This window comes from Pseudophryne corroboree, chromosome 3 (assembly GCF_028390025.1).
Source record: "Pseudophryne corroboree isolate aPseCor3 chromosome 3, aPseCor3.hap2, whole genome shotgun sequence".
In the NCBI taxonomy this organism is placed as follows: domain Eukaryota; kingdom Metazoa; phylum Chordata; class Amphibia; order Anura; family Myobatrachidae; genus Pseudophryne; species Pseudophryne corroboree.
This window is the reverse complement of record NC_086446.1, coordinates 547,544,395-547,562,476: the sequence shown is the minus strand read 5'-3', so window position 1 is coordinate 547,562,476 and position 18,082 is coordinate 547,544,395. Positions and strand designations below refer to the sequence as shown.

At 38.6% G+C, this 18,082-nt stretch overlaps 10 non-coding genes across 10 annotated transcripts; all 10 read right to left on the bottom strand.

Moving 5' to 3' along the window:
• Positions 1-500: 500 nt before the first annotated feature.
• On the bottom strand, positions 501-582 carry TRNAL-AAG (transfer RNA leucine (anticodon AAG)). The gene has a single exon. It is a non-coding gene; the product is annotated as a tRNA-Leu (tRNA).
• A 1,703-nt stretch (positions 583-2,285) lies between these two features.
• TRNAL-UAG (transfer RNA leucine (anticodon UAG)) lies at positions 2,286-2,367 on the bottom strand. The gene has a single exon. It is a non-coding gene; the product is annotated as a tRNA-Leu (tRNA).
• Positions 2,368-2,629: 262 nt separating this feature from the next.
• On the bottom strand, positions 2,630-2,711 carry TRNAL-AAG (transfer RNA leucine (anticodon AAG)). Its single transcript has one exon. It is a non-coding gene; the product is annotated as a tRNA-Leu (tRNA).
• A 1,699-nt stretch (positions 2,712-4,410) lies between these two features.
• Positions 4,411-4,492, bottom strand: TRNAL-UAG (transfer RNA leucine (anticodon UAG)). The gene has a single exon. It is a non-coding gene; the product is annotated as a tRNA-Leu (tRNA).
• A 262-nt stretch (positions 4,493-4,754) lies between these two features.
• Positions 4,755-4,836, bottom strand: TRNAL-AAG (transfer RNA leucine (anticodon AAG)). Its single transcript has one exon. It is a non-coding gene; the product is annotated as a tRNA-Leu (tRNA).
• A 1,700-nt stretch (positions 4,837-6,536) lies between these two features.
• On the bottom strand, positions 6,537-6,618 carry TRNAL-UAG (transfer RNA leucine (anticodon UAG)). Its single transcript has one exon. It is a non-coding gene; the product is annotated as a tRNA-Leu (tRNA).
• A 261-nt stretch (positions 6,619-6,879) lies between these two features.
• TRNAL-AAG (transfer RNA leucine (anticodon AAG)) lies at positions 6,880-6,961 on the bottom strand. The gene has a single exon. It is a non-coding gene; the product is annotated as a tRNA-Leu (tRNA).
• A 1,703-nt stretch (positions 6,962-8,664) lies between these two features.
• Positions 8,665-8,746, bottom strand: TRNAL-UAG (transfer RNA leucine (anticodon UAG)). The gene has a single exon. It is a non-coding gene; the product is annotated as a tRNA-Leu (tRNA).
• Positions 8,747-9,008: 262 nt separating this feature from the next.
• On the bottom strand, positions 9,009-9,090 carry TRNAL-AAG (transfer RNA leucine (anticodon AAG)). The gene has a single exon. It is a non-coding gene; the product is annotated as a tRNA-Leu (tRNA).
• Positions 9,091-10,793: 1,703 nt separating this feature from the next.
• On the bottom strand, positions 10,794-10,875 carry TRNAL-UAG (transfer RNA leucine (anticodon UAG)). Its single transcript has one exon. It is a non-coding gene; the product is annotated as a tRNA-Leu (tRNA).
• Between the last annotated feature and the right edge of the window lie 7,207 nt (positions 10,876-18,082).

The following is an 18,082-nucleotide window of genomic DNA, read 5'->3' as shown; positions in this document are numbered from 1 at the left end:
AATCCAGCACCTTAGACACTGCTGATTTTTAGCTCATGCATCTGGATCATATCAATCAGCTATTGAGGAGAAAAGTCTTTGTTATTATTGTTTTTCTTATTAGTGGAGAAAAACATTTTGTCATCACTGACTGATGTTTTCATAGTAAAATCATTATGGCAGCAGTGGGATTTGAACCCTCGTCTCCAGAGAGACTGGCGCCTAAATCCAGCGCCTTAGACCGCTCGGCCATGCTACCACATGGACCTGTTTGACCGAATGCTCACTGTTCTGGATCATACAGTTGAGATTACAGGGAAAAAATGTGTTGTTTTAAATCAATACTTGAAAAGAAGTGTCATGTTACAAGTATTTAAAATACAAAAAGTTAAGGAAGCATAAAAAAGGTACAAAATTAGTAGACAATATTAATGAGTAAGGATTTTTTATTATTGATTTGCTGTTTAGTAGAGTAAAACAGTTTGACATCAATAAATGTCATTTTCTCTTGAAAATAATTATGGCAGCAGTGGGATTTGAACCCACGCCTCAAAAGAGACTGGAGCCTTAATCCAGCACCTTAGACCGCTCGGCCATGCTACCACATATCTATTTTGGCTCCAAAGGTCATAGTTTATTATTTTACATATTATTTTTAAAGTTTGAGAAGACTCTTGAAATTGTGATAAACTGTTTTAAAATCTAGGACAGATGATGAACTTTTCAACCTTCCAATATTTTACTTTAGCAACTTAGTGGCCTTAGTCCGCTCGGCCATGGTACCACATGGACACTCTTAGCTCACAGATCTGGGTCATATAGCTCAGGTTACAGTAAAAACATTTTTTTAAATCAATATTTAAAAAAAAGTGTAATGCAAAAAGTGTTTAAATTATGTACAAAACGTTTTGGAAGGTTAAAAAAAAGTACATAAATTGACATAAAATATCAATGAGAAAGGATATTTTTATTATTCATTTGCTGTTTAGTAGAGAAAAAACACTTTGACATCAATTACTTATTTTTTCTCAGGGAAAATAATTATGGCGGCAGTAGGTTTTGAACCAATTCCTCCAAAGAATCTGGAACTTTAATCCAGCACCTTAGACACTGCTGATTTTTAGCTAATGCATCTGGATCATATTGATCAGATGTTGAGGAGAAAGGACTTTATTATTATTGATTTTCTTATTAGTGGAGAAAAACACATTGCCATCACTGACTGACATTTTCATAGTAAAATCATTATGGAAGCAGTGGGATTCAGACCCACGCCTCCAGAGAGACTGGAACCTAAATCCAGTGCCTTAGACCACTCGCCCTTGCTACCCCATGGATACTTTTGACTCAAAGCTCAGAGTTCTGGATCATATAGTTAAGATTACAAGAAAAAATTGTGTAGTTATAAATCAATACTTGAAAAGAAGTGTCATGTTAAAAGTGTTTAAAATACAAAAATTTAAAAAAGGTACAAAATTAGCAGACAATATTAATTAGAAAGGATTTTTTATTATTGACTTGCTGTTTAGTGGAGAAAAACACTTTGACATCAATGACAGTCGTTTTATCTTGAAAATAATTATGACAGCAGTGGAATTTGAACCCATGCCTCCAAACAGACTGGAGCCTTAATGCAGCATCTTAGACCGCTCAGCCACATTTCTACCTTGACTCCATAGCTCATAGTTTATAATTTTACATATTATTTTTACATTTTGAGAAGACTCTTGAAATTATGATAAACTGTTTTAAAATCTAGGGCAGATGATGAACTTTTTAACCTACCAATATTTTATTTTAGCAGCTTAGTGGCCTTAGACCGCTCGGCCATGGTACCAAATGAACACTCTTAGCTCACAGATCTGGGCCATATAGCACAGATTACAGTACAAACATTTTTTTTTGTTTTAAATAAATACTTAAAAAGAAGTGTCATACCAAAAGTGTTTAAATTATGTACAAAATGTTTTGGAAGGTTAAAAAAGTACATCAATTGACATAAAATATTAATGAGAAAGGATTTTTTTTATTATTCATTTGCTGTTTAGTAAAGAAAAACACTTTGACATCAATGACTTATTTTTTCTTAGGAAAAATAATTATGGCGGCAGTAGGTTTTGATCCAAAGCCTCCAAAGAAACTGGAACCTTAATCCAGCACCTTAGACACTGCTGGTTTTTAGCTCATGCATCTGGATCATATCAATCAGCTATTGAGGAGAAAAGTCTTTATTATTATTGTTTTTCTTATTAGTGGAGAAAAACATTTTGTCATCACTGACTGATGTTTTCATAGTAAAATCATTATGGCAGCAGTGGGATTTGAACCCACGCCTCCAGCGAGACTGGAGCCTAAATCCAGCGCCTTAGACCGCTCGGCCATGCTACCACATGGACCTGTTTGACCGAATGCTCACAGTTCTGGATCATACAGTTGAGATTACAGGGAAAAAATGTGTTGTTTTAAATCAATACTTGAAAAGAAGTGTCATGTTACAAGTATTTAAAATACAAAAAGTTAAGGAAGCATAATAAAGGTACAAAATTAGTAGACAATATTAATGAGTAAGGATTTTTTATTATTGATTTGCTGTTTAGTAGAGTAAAACAGTTTGACATCAATAAATGTCATTTTCTCTTGAAAATAATTATGGCAGCAGTGGGATTTGAACCCACGCCTCCAAAGAGACTGGAGCCTTAATCCAGCGCCTTAGACCGCTCGGCCATGCTACCACATATCTATTTTGGCTCCAAAGGTCATAGTTTATTATTTTACATATTATTTTTAAAGTTTGAGAAGACTCTTGAAATTGTGATAAACTGTTTTAAAATCTAGGACAGATGATGAACTTTTCAACCTTCCAATATTTTACTTTAGCAACTTAGTGGCCTTAGTCCGCTCGGCCATGGTACCACATGGACACTCTTAGCTCACAGATCTGGGTCATATAGCTCAGGTTACAGTAAAATCATTTTTTTAAATCAATATTTAAAAGAAGTGTGATGCAAAAAGTGTTTAAATTATGTACAAAACGTTTTGGAAGGTTAAAAAAGTACATAAATTGACATAAAATATCAATGAGAAAGGATATTTTTATTATTCATTTGCTGTTTAGTAGAGAAAAAACACTTTGACATCAATTACTTATTTTTTCTCAGGGAAAATAATTATGGCGGCAGTAGGTTTTGAACCAATTCCTCCAAAGAATCTGGAACTTTAATCCAGCACCTTAGACACTGCTGATTTTTAGCTAATGCATCTGGATCATATTGATCAGATGTTGAGGAGAAAGTACTTTATTATTATTGATTTACTTATTAGTGGAGAAAAACACATTGCCATCACTGACTGACATTTTCATAGTAAAATCATTATGGAAGCAGTGGGATTCAGACCCACGCCTCCAGAGAGACTGGAACCTAAATCCAGTGCCTTAGACCACTCGCCCTTGCTTCCCCATGGATACTTTTGACTCAAAGCTCAGAGTTCTGGATCATATAGTTAAGATTACAAGAAAAAATTGTGTAGTTATAAATCAATACTTGAAAAGAAGTGTCATGTTAAAAGTGTTTAAAATACAAAAATTTAAAAAAGGTACAAAATTAGCAGACAATATTAATTAGAAAGGATTTTTTATTATTGACTTGCTGTTTAGTGGAGAAAAACACTTTGACATCAATGACAGTCGTTTTATCTTGAAAATAATTATGACAGCAGTGGAATTTGAACCCATGCCTCCAAACAGACTGGAGCCTTAATGCAGCATCTTAGACCGCTCAGCCACATTTCTACCTTGACTCCATAGCTCATAGTTTATAATTTTACATATTATTTTTACATTTTGAGAAGACTCTTGAAATTATGATAAACTGTTTTAAAATCTAGGGCAGATGATGAACTTTTTAACCTACCAATATTTTATTTTAGCAGCTTAGTGGCCTTAGACCGCTCGGCCATGGTACCAAATGAACACTCTAAGCTCACAGATCTGGGCCATATAGCACAGATTACAGTACAAACATTTTTTTTTGTTTTAAATAAATACTTAAAAAGAAGTGTCATACCAAAAGTGTTTAAGTTATGTACAAAATGTTTTGGAAGGTTAAAAAAGTACATCAATTGACATAAAATATTAATGAGAAAGGATTTTTTTATTATTCATTTGCTGTTTAGTAAAGAAAAACACTTTGACATCAATGACTTATTTTTTCTTAGGAAAAATAATTATGGCGGCAGTAGGTTTTGATCCAAAGCCTCCAAAGAAACTGGAACCTTAATCCAGCACCTTAGACACTGCTGATTTTTAGCTCATGCATCTGGATCATATCAATCAGCTATTGAGGAGAAAAGTCTTTATTATTATTGTTTTTCTTATTAGTGGAGAAAAACATTTTGTCATCACTGACTGATGTTTTCATAGTAAAATCATTATGGCAGCAGTGGGATTTGAACCCACGCCTCCAGCGAGACTGGAGCCTAAATCCAGCGCCTTAGACCGCTCGGCCATGCTACCACATGGACCTGTTTGACCGAATGCTCACAGTTCTGGATCATACAGTTGAGATTACAGGGAAAAAATGTGTTGTTTTAAATCAATACTTGAAAAGAAGTGTCATGTTACAAGTATTTAAAATACAAAAAGTTAAGGAAGCATAATAAAGGTACAAAATTAGTAGACAATATTAATGAGTAAGGATTTTTTATTATTGATTTGCTGTTTAGTAGAGTAAAACAGTTTGACATCAATAAATGTCATTTTCTCTTGAAAATAATTATGGCAGCAGTGGGATTTGAACCCACGCCTCCAAAGAGACTGGAGCCTTAATCCAGCGCCTTAGACCGCTCGGCCATGCTACCACATATCTATTTTGGCTCCAAAGGTCATAGTTTATTATTTTACATATTATTTTTAAAGTTTGAGAAGACTCTTGAAATTGTGATAAACTGTTTTAAAATCTAGGACAGATGATGAACTTTTCAACCTTCCAATATTTTACTTTAGCAACTTAGTGGCCTTAGTCCGCTCGGCCATGGTACCACATGGACACTCTTAGCTCACAGATCTGGGTCATATAGCTCAGGTTACAGTAAAATCATTTTTTTAAATCAATATTTAAAAGAAGTGTAATGCAAAAAGTGTTTAAATTATGTACAAAACGTTTTGGAAGGTTAAAAAAAGTACATAAATTGACATAAAATATCAATGAGAAAGGATATTTTTATTATTCATTTGCTGTTTAGTAGAGAAAAAACACTTTGACATCAATTACTTATTTTTTCTCAGGGAAAATAATTATGGCGGCAGTAGGTTTTGAACCAATTCCTCCAAAGAATCTGGAACTTTAATCCAGCACCTTAGACACTGCTGATTTTTAGCTAATGCATCTGGATCATATTGATCAGATGTTGAGGAGAAAGGACTTTATTATTATTGATTTACTTATTAGTGGAGAAAAACACATTGCCATCACTGACTGACATTTTCATAGTAAAATCATTATGGAAGCAGTGGGATTCAGACCCACGCCTCCAGAGAGACTGGAACCTAAATCCAGTGCCTTAGACCACTCGCCCTTGCTTCCCCATGGATACTTTTGACTCAAAGCTCAGAGTTCTGGATCATATAGTTAAGATTACAAGAAAAAATTGTGTAGTTATAAATCAATACTTGAAAAGAAGTGTCATGTTAAAAGTGTTTAAAATACAAAAATTTAAAAAAGGTACAAAATTAGCAGACAATATTAATTAGAAAGGATTTTTTATTATTGACTTGCTGTTTAGTGGAGAAAAACACTTTGACATCAATGACAGTCGTTTTATCTTGAAAATAATTATGACAGCAGTGGAATTTGAACCCATGCCTCCAAACAGACTGGAGCCTTAATGCAGCATCTTAGACCGCTCAGCCACATTTCTACCTTGACTCCATAGCTCATAGTTTATAATTTTACATATTATTTTTACATTTTGAGAAGACTCTTGAAATTATGATAAACTGTTTTAAAATCTAGGGCAGATGATGAACTTTTTAACCTACCAATATTTTATTTTAGCAGCTTAGTGGCCTTAGACCGCTCGGCCATGGTACCAAATGAACACTCTAAGCTCACAGATCTGGGCCATATAGCACAGATTACAGTACAAACATTTTTTTTTGTTTTAAATAAATACTTAAAAAGAAGTGTCATACCAAAAGTGTTTAAGTTATGTACAAAATGTTTTGGAAGGTTAAAAAAGTACATCAATTGACATAAAATATTAATGAGAAAGGATTTTTTTATTATTCATTTGCTGTTTAGTAAAGAAAAACACTTTGACATCAATGACTTATTTTTTCTTAGGAAAAATAATTATGGCGGCAGTAGGTTTTGATCCAAAGCCTCCAAAGAAACTGGAACCTTAATCCAGCACCTTAGACACTGCTGATTTTTAGCTCATGCATCTGGATCATATCAATCAGCTATTGAGGAGAAAAGTCTTTATTATTATTGTTTTTCTTATTAGTGGAGAAAAACATTTTGTCATCACTGACTGATGTTTTCATAGTAAAATCATTATGGCAGCAGTGGGATTTGAACCCACGCCTCCAGAGAGACTGGAGCCTAAATCAAGCGCCTTAGACCGCTCGGCCATGCTACCACATGGACCTGTTTGATGAATGCTCACAGTTCTGGATCATACAGTTGAGATTACAGGGAAAAAATGTGTTGTTTTAAATCAATACTTGAAAAGAAGTGTCATGTTACAAGTATTTAAAATACAAAAAGTTAAGGAAGCATAAAAAAGGTACAAAATTAGTAGACAATATTAATGAGTAAGGATTTTTTATTATTGATTTGCTGTTTAGTAGAGTAAAACAGTTTGACATCAATAAATGTCATTTTCTCTTGAAAATAATTATGGCAGCAGTGGGATTTGAACCCACGCCTCCAAAGAGACTGGAGCCTTAATCCAGCACCTTAGACCGCTCGGCCATGCTACCACATATCTATTTTGGCTCCAAAGGTCATAGTTTATTATTTTACATATTATTTTTAAAGTTTGAGAAGACTCTTGAAATTGTGATAAACTGTTTTAAAATCTAGGACAGATGATGAACTTTTCAACCTTCCAATATTTTACTTTAGCAACTTAGTGGCCTTAGTCCGCTCGGCCATGGTACCACATGGACACTCTTAGCTCACAGATCTGGGTCATATAGCTCAGGTTACAGTAAAAACATTTTTTTAAATCAATATTTAAAAAAAAGTGTAATGCAAAAAGTGTTTAAATTATGTACAAAACGTTTTGGAAGGTTAAAAAAAAGTACATAAATTGACATAAAATATCAATGAGAAAGGATATTTTTATTATTCATTTGCTGTTTAGTAGAGAAAAAACACTTTGACATCAATTACTTATTTTTTCTCAGGGAAAATAATTATGGCGGCAGTAGGTTTTGAACCAATTCCTCCAAAGAATCTGGAACTTTAATCCAGCACCTTAGACACTGCTGATTTTTAGCTAATGCATCTGGATCATATTGATCAGATGTTGAGGAGAAAGGACTTTATTATTATTGATTTTCTTATTAGTGGAGAAAAACACATTGCCATCACTGACTGACATTTTCATAGTAAAATCATTATGGAAGCAGTGGGATTCAGACCCACGCCTCCAGAGAGACTGGAACCTAAATCCAGTGCCTTAGACCACTCGCCCTTGCTACCCCATGGATACTTTTGTCTCAAAGCTCAGAGTTCTGGATCATATAGTTAAGATTACAAGAAAAAATTGTGTAGTTATAAATCAATACTTGAAAAGAAGTGTCATGTTAAAAGTGTTTAAAATACAAAAATGTAAAAAAGGTACAAAATTAGCAGACAATATTAATTAGAAAGGATTTTTTATTATTGACTTGCTGTTTAGTGGAGAAAAACACTTTGACATCAATGACAGTCGTTTTATCTTGAAAATAATTATGACAGCAGTAGAATTTGAACCCATGCCTACAAACAGACTGGAGCCTTAATGCAGCATCTTAGACCGCTCAGCCACATTTCTACCTTGACTCCATAGCTCATAGTTTATAATTTTACATATTATTTTTACATTTTGAGAAGACTCTTGAAATTATGATAAACTGTTTTAAAATCTAGGGCAGATGATGAACTTTTTAACCTACCAATATTTTATTTTAGCAGCTTAGTAGCCTTAGACCGCTCGGCCATGGTACCAAATGAACACTCTTAGCTCACAGATCTGGGCCATATAGCACAGATTACAGTACAAACATTTTTTTTTTTTTTTAAATAAATACTTAAAAAGAAGTGTCATACCAAAAGTGTTTAAATTATGTACAAAATGTTTTGGAAGGTTAAAAAAGTACATCAATTGACATAAAATATTAATGAGAAAGGATTTTTTTATTATTCATTTGCTGTTTAGTAAAGAAAAACACTTTGACATCAATGACTTATTTTTTCTTAGGAAAAATAATTATGGCGGCAGTAGGTTTTGATCCAAAGCCTCCAAAGAAACTGGAACCTTAATCCAGCACCTTAGACACTGCTGATTTTTACCTCATGCATCTGGATCATATCAATCAGCTATTGAGGAGAAAAGTCTTTATTATTATTGTTTTTCTTATTAGTGGAGAAAAACATTTTGTCATCACTGACTGATGTTTTCATAGTAAAATCATTATGGCAGCAGTGGGATTTGAACCCACGCCTCCAGCGAGACTGGAGCCTAAATCCAGCGCCTTAGACCGCTCGGCCATGCTACCACATGGACCTGTTTGACCGAATGCTCACAGTTCTGGATCATACAGTTGAGATTACAGGGAAAAAATGTGTTGTTTTAAATCAATACTTGAAAAGAAGTGTCATGTTACAAGTATTTAAAATACAAAAAGTTAAGGAAGCATAATAAAGGTACAAAATTAGTAGACAATATTAATGAGTAAGGATTTTTTATTATTGATTTGCTGTTTAGTAGAGTAAAACAGTTTGACATCAATAAATGTCATTTTCTCTTGAAAATAATTATGGCAGCAGTGGGATTTGAACCCACGCCTCCAAAGAGACTGGAGCCTTAATCCAGCGCCTTAGACCGCTCGGCCATGCTACCACATATCTATTTTGGCTCCAAAGGTCATAGTTTATTATTTTACATATTATTTTTAAAGTTTGAGAAGACTCTTGAAATTGTGATAAACTGTTTTAAAATCTAGGACAGATGATGAACTTTTCAACCTTCCAATATTTTACTTTAGCAACTTAGTGGCCTTAGTCCGCTCGGCCATGGTACCACATGGACACTCTTAGCTCACAGATCTGGGTCATATAGCTCAGGTTACAGTAAAAACATTTTTTTAAATCTATATTTAAAAAAAAGTGTAATGCAAAAAGTGTTTAAATTATGTACAAAACGTTTTGGAAGGTTAAAAAAAAGTCCATAAATTGACATAAAATATCAATGAGAAAGGATATTTTTATTATTCATTTGCTGTTTAGTAGAGAAAAAACACTTTGACATCAATTACTTATTTTTTCTCAGGGAAAATAATTATGGCGGCAGTAGGTTTTGAACCAATTCCTCCAAAGAATCTGGAACTTTAATCCAGCACCTTAGACACTGCTGATTTTTAGCTAATGCATCTGGATCATATTGATCAGATGTTGAGGAGAAAGGACTTTATTATTATTGATTTTCTTATTAGTGGAGAAAAACACATTGCCATCACTGACTGACATTTTCATAGTAAAATCATTATGGAAGCAGTGGGATTCAGACCCACGCCTCCAGAGAGACTGGAACCTAAATCCAGAGCCTTAGAACACTCGCCCTTGCTACCCCATGGATACTTTTGACTCAAAGCTCAGAGTTCTGGATCATATAGTTAAGATTACAAGAAAAAAATGTGTAGTTATAAATCAATACTTGAAAAGAAGTGTCATGTTAAAAGTGTTTAAAATACAAAAATTTAAAAAAGGTACAAAATTAGCAGACAATATTAATTAGAAAGGATTTTTTATTATTGACTTGCTGTTTAGTGGAGAAAAACACTTTGACATCAATGACAGTCGTTTTATCTTGAAAATAATTATGACAGCAGTGGAATTTGAACCCATGCCTCCAAACAGACTGGAGCCTTAATGCAGCATCTTAGACCGCTCAGCCACATTTCTACCTTGACTCCATAGCTCATAGTTTATAATTTTACATATTATTTTTACATTTTGAGAAGACTCTTGAAATTATGATAAACTGTTTTAAAATCTAGGGCAGATGATGAACTTTTTAACCTACCAATATTTTATTTTAGCAGCTTAGTGGCCTTAGACCGCTCGGCCATGGTACCAAATGAACACTCTTAGCTCACAGATCTGGGCTATATAGCACAGATTACAGTACAAACATTTTTTTTTGTTTTAAATAAATACTTAAAAAGAAGTGTCATACCAAAAGTGTTTAAGTTATGTACAAAATGTTTTGGAAGGTTAAAAAAGTACATCAATTGACATAAAATATTAATGAGAAAGGATTTTTTTATTATCCATTTGCTGTTTAGTAAAGAAAAACACTTTGACATCAATGACTTATTTTTTCTTAGGAAAAATAATTATGGCGGCAGTAGGTTTTGATCCAAAGCCTCCAAAGAAACTGGAACCTTAATCCAGCACCTTAGACACTGCTGATTTTTTAGCTCGTGCATCTGGATCATATCAATCAGCTATTGAGGAGAAAAGTCTTTATTATTATTGTTTTTCTTATTAGTGGAGAAAAACATTTTGTTTTCACTGACTGATGTTTTCATAGTAAAATCATTATGGCAGCAGTGGGATTTGAACCCATGCCTCCAGAGAGCCTGGAGCCTAAATCCAGCACCTTAGACAGCTCGGCCATGCTACCACATGGACCTGTCTGACTGAATGCTCACAGTTCTGGATCATACAGTTGAGATTACAGGAAAAAAATGTGTTGTTTTAAATCAATACTTGAAAATAAATGTCATGTTACAAGTATTTAAAATACAAAAAGTTAAGGAAGCATAAAAAAGGTACAAAATTAGTAGACAATATTAATGAGTAAGGATTTTTTATTATTGATTTGCTGTTTAGTAGAGTAAAACAGTTTGACATCAAGAAATGTCATTTTCGAGGGCGTGGCCTAGACATCGAGCTGAGGAGACGTGATTCCTGGGAGCTCCTGTAAACCCTGCACTTTGGGCTTAATAATAAACCCTCTGGGGATCCCCACGACCCCCATTATACCCAGATACTCTCCAATAACATCTGAGAGTGAGGGGCTGCTGCTGCGGAGCCGGGGGATCCTTTTAAGGGTCCCTGCAGGTTGCGGCCTACCCCCCACTACGAAGCCGGGGACTGGAGTGGGTCTCTCCCCCCCGGATTGTGGATCTCTCTTCCCGGACGACGGGACGCCGAACAAGTCACCCCCTTGGAGATACCTGAAGCAGAGCCTGCGGCCCGGCCTCGCCCGGGACCCAGCGGCAGCGGTGCGGAAGCTCAGTTACCGACGGCGGATCCGTGCGGCCGGCGAGTGCCCCTGCCTGCGGCCTCTGAACATCCGGAGGCCCCGTGACACCCCTGCTCCTACAGGAGTGCATGCGCGGACGTGGATGCAGCACAGCATAGCGGGAGAAGACCGGACAGCTCCCCCCGAGGTTGGCCGGCTGTGATCTCTCACCTCGCGAAGGCCGGGGCTTGGAGCCGGAGGAGACCCGGACCGCCGATCCCGGAAGCGGACGCACGCGACAGACCGGCGGCTGAGGTAGGCACTGTCCCGCCCTGGTCCCCTGTGTCCCGGCTGAGCACAGAGCCGCAGACCCAACAGCACGAGCTGCCCCCTGCACGGGTGGACTCCGGTGCCCCCCCTCTTCCCTGGAAGATCCTTGCCCCTACTGGGCCTGACATCACCTGCTCGGAGGCAAGTGCCCACACCCCTATATTTATCCACTCCCCCCATCTATTACATATTACACCCTCTTATAAAGGGGCATCACCCAAACAACAGGAACCGATCCCGGGGTACCAGGAGGAGGCTTCGTAACCCTCCCACAGTAGGTGCACCCAGAGTCAAAGGAGGCGACCTATCGTGAGGCTGCAGGACTCTAACTCCATCCACCTCTCTTGACCCCTGCGGGCCACGACATACGAAGGAGCACCTTGGATCCCACTCACCAGGTGACCCTTCAAAGCCTAAGAAGTCAAGACTCCTAAGTAGGGGTACTCAACGACCGGTGACGCCTGCAAAGGAAGAGCAGTGTTTTCTACCCCTCCTCCCCTATCAGTTATTCATCTCTGTGGAGATCCCCTGCCGCCTACACAGCTCTCCTACAAATTCCAGCAGTGCAGAGCTTACATCCTAAACCTACGACTTGGGGGCAAATCCACCTCCCTCCGCCTGCACCCTAAATTCCCAACTGCCTGCTTTATGACCGTGATGCTATATATTCACGAACTCTCTGAAATGTAACCGCTCTTACAACCGTTCACCGCCACCCATGTTTGCATGAATAACACGTACAGAGATCAAATGTGACTGAGCTCTCCTGTTTCATTACTTCCCGCTGATTGGACCCAACCTCGAGGTGAACATCTTCGTGCCCTCTACGTACGTTTCTAGAGTCGAGAGATGGCCCCCAAAAAGGCCAAAGACATAATGCCCCCTAAGGTTTCCTTCCCCCCCCAGAAGCCCCTCCAAATTTCTCCCTTACAAAGTGTCTCCTCCTCCCCGGCCAAGTTGGACCCCATGGGAACAAGTGTCCTGTCCTCCGCTCTTTCAATTTCAGGAGTGGATTGCGATTCAGACGCCCCCCTGACCGTGAGAACCCTATGTCAGATACTATCCGCCTTTAAGTCTGAACTCTCCAAGGACCTAACTTCAGCCGTCCGTGAGGTCAAGGTTGAACTGGGGGCACTGGGAGACCGGACAGATCACTTAGAACGCAAGATGGAGGAACTGGTTGCTTCCCACAATGACCTGCTAACATCCCATGACCGTCAACAACAAGATATGGATCAATTTAAATCCAAACTGGCAGATATGGAGGACAGATCACGACGGAACAACGTCAAGATCAGGGGCATTCCGGATTCAGTCTCTAATTCTGAACTGGAATCCTACGCCACCGCTTTATTTAAGAAACTCCTCCCAACTGCGGTAACTTCAGATCTCCTGATCGACCGCATCCACCGACTCCCTAGACCACGTACCGTCTCATCTGATCTCCCAAGGGACACCCTACTTAGAGTTCATTTCTTCCCAGTCAAGGAGCGTATCATGAGGGCCGCCAGGGAATCCAAGAACTCCGACATCTTGGGAGGACTCCAAATCTTCCAGGATTTATCGGCTGTCACAATAGCAAAGAGGCGTGCCCTTACCCCTATCACTCTCGCCTTAAGGTCCCACAACATTCACTACCGCTGGGGATTTCCGGTGAAATTGATAATCACACACGACGACTCGACCTATATAATTTCCTCCCTGGATGCGGGAGTGAAGTTACTGCTTGATTGGGACATATCCATCCAGAAGCAGTCTACATCGTCCCGAGCGACAGCTGTCCGCCAGGACTGGTCGACCAACTGAACCTCCGGAATAATATTTTGGGTCCTTTCATACTTCCATACCGGTATCCCCGGTTTACCGAAACTGCAGACCTCCTCTCCCTTCTTAAAGGGGAGATGACTCTCTCCTGAAGATTTTTTCCTTTTTACCTCGTTTTTCATTTTCTATTGTTATTATATGCTTAACTACATACCTCTACCCTACAGATGTAGCCACCTTTATCTTGAGTGGCCGCGGCGGTTGTCCCGTTCGACCATACGCAGCGTACTGTGGCGTAGCGAGGCGCGCCTAGCCACAGAGAGGCTATCTAATCGCACGGAGACAGACATTTGACGTTTGGCGTTACCTTTACGTGTAATACCTGCGATCAGCCACCAGATGTCGCTTTTTACAATCACCACTGCGCATGCGTGTGGTCTCCCGTAAAATACAATACTGACATACATAATAAGGACTACTTTACTAAGGCGTCTCATTACGCTGCATACAGCAAATACTGTACTCATTACGCTGCATTATTTAATACAGTACTGTACAGTATATACAGTACGACACCGACGCAAATACAGTAGTACAGCATACAGTATATGATCCATCTACAATACTTTATGAATACTGTATGTGAGCGTGCAAGTCCCGCAGACAAAACACAGTACTGTAAAACCAGTAGTGTACACTGTCGCAAATGGATGTGTGTTACAAGTTCACTATTGCCTCTCAAGATTAGGAATTTTCTACAGTGTTATCGTCCTAATCCCGTAGCCATTACAGCATAATCAAAACCAACGGATTTATACATTTGTCTGCGGCGAAGTGGTGAAGTGTTTCGCTTCCTATACTCAGAGTCCAGGGTTCGATTCCTTAAGTACTGTACGAATGCATGTTACTGTAGTTTTTTTCAGACACTTTATTATTTTTTTTATTCACATACTGCAAACCAGGGCATACAGTAGCTGCATGAGCGGTTCTATGCGATCGAGTCCGGTGTACCATAATGTGCAGGTTCTATGCAGGTTAAGGTACTATGCTCCGTACACAGTACACATACAATTCTGTAGCTGGGCAGACTGAATAGAAATGGCTACCACCTATGACTCCTTGCCCCACAGAGGCCCTAGGCTACGGAGCAAGTAATAGTCCAGATTGTACAGACTATGGGGCAATGCTGAATGAGCGTCACAATCCCCTAGCTAAAATACACAGTATGCATATTATGGTACACCGGACTCGATGACATACTGTAGCACACTGGCAAAATGGCCGCCGCCCCTGAACCCTTGTGCAGGTTATGGGGCAATGCTGAAGGAGCGTCACAATCCCCTAGCCAAAATACACAGGGGAGGGATAAGCTACTGTAGGATTGCATACAGTATTACGGTACACCGGACTCAATCGCATAGCACACTGTCAAAACGACCACTACCCATGAACCCCCACCTCCTGAACCCCCACCTCGTGGCAGGCAGCAGTTGGGTATGGAATGAGAAATGGCATAAGCTGTGCAGGCTACGGGGCGATGCTGAAGGAGCGTCACAATCCCCTAGCCAAAATACACAGAGATACTGTAAGCGAGGTCTATGCACATTACAGTACTGTACGTTACACCGGGCTCGGTCGCATAGCAAACTGACAAAACACAAGTTTTACAGTACATACAGTAAAGCAGGCCAAAGCTGCAGGAGAGTTTCTACTGTAAAGGTTCTATGCACCGTACGGTAATGTACACATACCTGTACAATTCTATAGCAGGGCAGACTCAATTGAAATGGCTACCGCCTGTGACTCCTACAGTAGCTCCTAGGAGGCACTCAGCTATGGAGCAAATAACAGCACAGATTTTGCAGGCTACGGGGCAATGCTGAAGGAGCGTCACAATCCCCTAGCTACAATACACAGGGGTGATAGAGATAATCGAGTGGCTGGAGGGGGGTCCCCTTGATTTAAGGGGCCCCCACTCCTCCAGGGTACTCCGGCCAGGTGTGACTAGTTGGGTATTTAATTCCATGGCCGCAGGGACCTGTATAAAAGTCTCCCCCGGCTGTGCATTATCTGTCCAGCTAGTGGAGCCCAGTGCTGATTCAAAAAATATGGGGAACCCCTACGCTTTTTTTGTCCCCCTTATTTTTTGCACCAGGACCAGGCGCAGAGCCCGGTGCTGGTTCTAAAAAGATGGGGGATCCCGTGTCCATTTTTTCCGTATTCCTTCCGGAATTCGACTGCAATTGCATATACAGTACTGTACCCCTTAATGTCACTGCTTACAGTATACAGTATTTAGACATGAGCTTGTGTACAGTATCTGTCATGAGGTGCTTTTTTCACTGACACTATAACTTTTTTCTATTGTGATATACTGTACAGAGGCGGCAAACTAGCCAAACGGGAATAATCAGCTTCTGCAGAATAAAATGAGATGCTACAGTACATGCCTATATTCTGTGAGTGACTGCGGCTCTATGAAATTAAATCAGAAAATTTAAATATGAAATGCATTACTAATGTGTGGCATTACTGTACTGTATGTGTATAAGGTGTACTACAATATTTTCTGGTGTAACATAAGGAAAGGGCACTACTGCATGGTCTAATGCAGTGGTTCTCAAACTTGGTCCTCAGGACCCCACACAGTGCATGTTTTGCAGGTAAACCAGCAAGTGCACAGATGTATTCATTACTAACTGACACATTTTAGAAGGTCCATACAGTAGGTGGAGCTAATTTTTTCACTTGTGATTCTGTGAGACCTGCAAAACCTGCACTGTGTGGGGTCCTGAGGACTGAGTTTGAGAACCTGTGGTCTAATGTAAATAAAGATGAATGTGGTGGGGTGTAATGTGAATAAGGGGCATTACTGTTAGGAGTAATGTGGTACTATGATATGATGTCATGAGAATAAGAGACACCACTGCATGATATAATGTGAATAAAGTTGCAGTACTGTGTTGTGTCATTTCATCTTCGGGTATTATTGTGTTACCATGCCCCTTCCCAGCAAGAACATACTGTACACTGTTTTGGGCTGGCACTAAATGTGCACATTGTTCTTATTTAGATTATAGGGGGTAGGAGCGCCAAAATGGGTGATGGTGCTGGGAAAGGGGTGCAGGGTTAGAGGCGGAACTACGTAGCATCTGTGCAAGAGGGCATCAGCCAAAATCTAGCCTAGGGCATCATGTTGGTCAGGTTTGGCTCTGATAATACTGTATACTGTACTCTTACTGTACTTTGCATTCAATACAGATACTGTTTGCACACAGGTTTTACATGAATCATTGGCAATGCTGCAGGAGTGTCTCATTAGGCAATCTAAAATATACCACGACTATGGGTGGGGATACAGTAGGGAAGTTCTGTCACCATAAGCTGTCTGCTGTGTATAGCATATTTCCATCTGAGATGCATTTGTGTGTTTGTAATAAGAAAAAAACATTTTACTGTACATTTAGTGGATACAGTATTTCTCCCCCATAATGACGTATCATACTGTACAGGTACCCTCATGTACTGTACCGTACCATACTGTAAAATTGAATATTTATTGGAAAAACATCAATATTAATGTAAAAATAAAGTATTACAACATCCGATTCCATGTACTGCACTGATCAAAATGTACAGTACTCTTATTCAGGACTTATAAAACTGAAAATAACTGTTCATACAGTACACATCAATAACATTACTACTGTATAATATTCTACATTAGTTTATGCAATAATCAGACAAAGGCAATTTTATCATTTTTTTTAATAATGCACCAATTTAAAATTTTAAACAGAAAATACAGAACTACATATTTGTGGCTTGACCATTTCTTTCAACTACAACAGGTAATACTTTATACAGGTGATTTATATAATTATTACAATGTTCAGGTGTGAGTACTTCTAGCCAAAATTTCTTTATCCCATCCACCAGTTGCTGTTTTGTTGTTGGCTTTGCAACACTCCTAACGTACCTCTTCAATTGAGCCCACACTAATTCGATTGGGTTCATGTCTGGTGATCTAATTAAAAAAAAAAAAAAAGCGTATAGAAAAAATTAATTACAGTACATTACAGTAAATAGAGAAAATTAAACATACAATATTGTACTGTTTATTAAACAAAAATTTTTTTTACAGTACTAGAGTGCTATCCAAAATTTTACTTGTACACTGTTGAAAGAATACTCACTCTGGTGGTGTGCGTTCCCAATTCATACCTTTCTCTTCCATAAATTTGGCTGAGGCGGAGTGTTTAGGATCATTGTCTTGGAATATCCTATGGTGAGTTGGGTAATATTTATTCACAAATGGCACCATACATTTCTCTACTATTGTTTCTTGGAAATATTTCTTATCCATGATTCCTACAGAAATCAAAAAATGTTGTTCATTAATAAGCAACTCCTTTTATTGTGCAGTTACACGTACTCTACAGTACAACATGTATTTTTACAGAACACAGGCACAGAATAAAGTATAGTACTGTACTGTACCTTCGAAAAATAATAGGGGACCAGCTCCTAATCGTGATATGCCTCCCCA